At 40.1% G+C, this 2698-nt stretch overlaps 1 long non-coding RNA gene across 1 annotated transcript; it reads right to left on the bottom strand.

The window, feature by feature from the left end:
- Window positions 1-892: 892 nt before the first annotated feature.
- LOC307022850 lies at window positions 893-2323 on the bottom strand. The gene is made up of 2 exons (XR_013803491.1): window positions 1219-2323; window positions 893-998 (listed from the first exon to the last, which is right to left on the bottom strand). It is a non-coding gene; the product is annotated as an uncharacterized lncRNA (long non-coding RNA).
- Between the last annotated feature and the right edge of the window lie 375 nt (window positions 2324-2698).

The following is a 2698-nucleotide window of genomic DNA, read 5'->3' as shown; positions in this document are numbered from 1 at the left end:
TTTTTTGATCAAATGTTTTTCAAAAAAATGTATTGTATATTATATAACAGCTGCAAATCACAGACCGGAGTCTCTGCTACTGTGGACCACGAAGGAGGGGATCATCATCCCCATCCCCAAAGACCCTGCATGGCATGGAAATCTCCTCCTCCTGGAACAATTCTACACCCAGCATATGCTCCCTGTGTTGGCCAGTAGAGAGGAGGACATTTAAATAAACATACTCTTAACACCCTCGGACTCTGCGTTGTGTTTCGTATGTGTGATGGGGTGTTATGCAGAGGGGAGGAAAACAGGACACAGCAGATTGGGATTGTGGTGGAGATGCTGAGCAGTTATTTAATTGTTGCGTGTAATTATTATTATACTGTGTGCTTCTTAGTTATTCCATCTTTTGCTGTAACATGGATCTGTATGTAACTCTATATTTAATTGTTATCTACCACACTTCCTTCTACATCATACACCATCATTATACATGATGGTGTATATAGGATATGTATTTATTTGTATACATATCTAAATTGTATAATTTTATTTTTCGTATTTGGGATTTCTCTTTTGTCCACTCAAATACACTTGGCCCTTTCTCTTTTCCATGTGGAAAATGGCAGCTGCATATTCTGCTTTTCTCATCTGGCTCCCTGTCTGCTCATCTACAATGAGACAATTATATAATTAATTACTAATAATCATTTAAACCTGTTATTACCAATATTTCACAAATTCTGCATGTAAACTTAAGAGCACAGCTGTATGTTGAGTATGTCAGCTTTGCTTGGTTCATCTTACTGGGGGGGGGGGGGCTGCTACATGGATGTCGGTGCAGTCCACAATAATTTTGCAGCTGAAGGCAGAATGAATTTATTATTGACTCAGAATGAAGCACAACTTCATGTCATACAATACATTGACTTTATTTGTAATTGTGTAAAAAAAATATGAGCATTGATTAGCAAGCAGGACCTGGCAGGAACAGAGAATGGTGATGGATGGAGCTGGGAAGAGAGAAGAATAAAGAAAACAGATCAACTTTATTATCGGATATTAAAAATTCAATTTCAAAACAAGTTGCCGCTCCTACAGTTTTCTAGTGTGTAAAGATGATTTCACATGACCAATGCAAAATATCACACTCAATACATGTGTGTCTCTGAGGGGTGCATTGTGCCTTTGATGTATATAAATAATATACCATAACCAAATACTATTACGTACAGTGGAAATCAGGTTACCAGAGCAGGTTAGACCAGTGTGCATGTTCCTCAGGGTCTCAGCAGTTACAGGCGAGGTAAAGAAAATAAAAGAGAAAAAGGTCAGTAACAACACTTTAAAGTAACAACACTGAATAATTATCTCTTTTAATAATTTTCTCTCAGTAATCACTCAACTACTGTCTATCCAACAAACAGATTGACTCACTCTCACTATCATCACAATGAAACACGTCCAGAAGAATGTCATGCAAAGCTGCCTGCCTTCCTTCCTTCGACTCTCCCTGAACTGCCTGATCTTTTAATGGTCAATGTTAACCATTTGTGCAGATAGCATGAAGTAGAAAAGATCGCTGATACTAATGTGGCGTTAGCCTACCTCCCGCCCCCTTAGCACCTGGTGGAGGGGGCGATAGGCTACTCTTCAAATGTTTCACAAAATACTTACCATCATGACTACTCTTACTGTTTAACATTTTGGTTTACTTCATGTTAAGGCTAATACAAATGACAAGGCTAAGTAATGTAATATAATGCTAACTAACATGCTCGCTACTAGCTAGGTAGCTAACTTGACTATGTTCCATGCAAAACATGTATATTACCTGATATGTTTGGTCAAACGACTCCTGGTCCTTTCATCAGACGGGAAGCGATAGAACGAGCAAGTGGTATGATCTCTTTTGTGATTACAACCTCGTACAAAGCACACAGGCATCTTGTAAAAGTGAATTTATTGGAGCAATCTCTTATATTTATTGGAGGGAATAAATCAGTCTTCTTCTTCCTCTTTGCTTTGCGAGTCACAACCAGTCTTGGAGCATTATCGCCTATGACATCACTTACGCGACCCAGAATGCATTTGGGATTTGTAGTCTTTCTAGTTGCGTATTATTCATAGTCTTATATTTCAGCATTTTTACGACAAACTGTGACTTTTTTTGCATGGAAATGATTGTTTAAGATTGACAAACATCATATGTGTCATTCGTGGCACAATTCAAACGGGATCAAAAGATAACTTTTCTCTCTCCATTGACTTCAATGTATAATTTTCCGCTTCCGGGGTCCCATGGAGGCTCCCGGAAGGGGAGGGACTTCGCCTCTCTATAAGAGCGCTGTTGAGAGAGATGAGGAGTGGCATTTCCAGTGGCCAATCAGAGGGGTCTCAAACCGGATACATCATACGGGATGAGGGTTCCCAACCAACCAGAATGGTTTAAAGTTAAACTAAGGAAGTACACGTAACACATATACCGATTGCAGCACCGTTTGTCCAGCGGTTTAACGGTCAAGGGCGCCGGAAGCGGGTGGGCCAGGGGGCCATTGGCCCCCCCACTTTACAGTCCTGACCCACATTTTCGCAGCAGCGGATGCCGCGGAACACTGTACACATCCCGTTTCAATAATTCCCCTCTACTCTAAAGTCGCATCTAAAAAGAACGCCATCTGATCTAGCTGTGTATATTTTGTTATTTTTGATT

Source organism: Notothenia rossii (assembly GCF_949606895.1).
Source record: "Notothenia rossii genome assembly, chromosome: 10".
Taxonomy (NCBI): domain Eukaryota; kingdom Metazoa; phylum Chordata; class Actinopteri; order Perciformes; family Nototheniidae; genus Notothenia; species Notothenia rossii.
The sequence above is the reverse complement of the archived record's forward strand: the minus strand, read 5'-3'. Positions and strand labels throughout refer to the sequence as shown.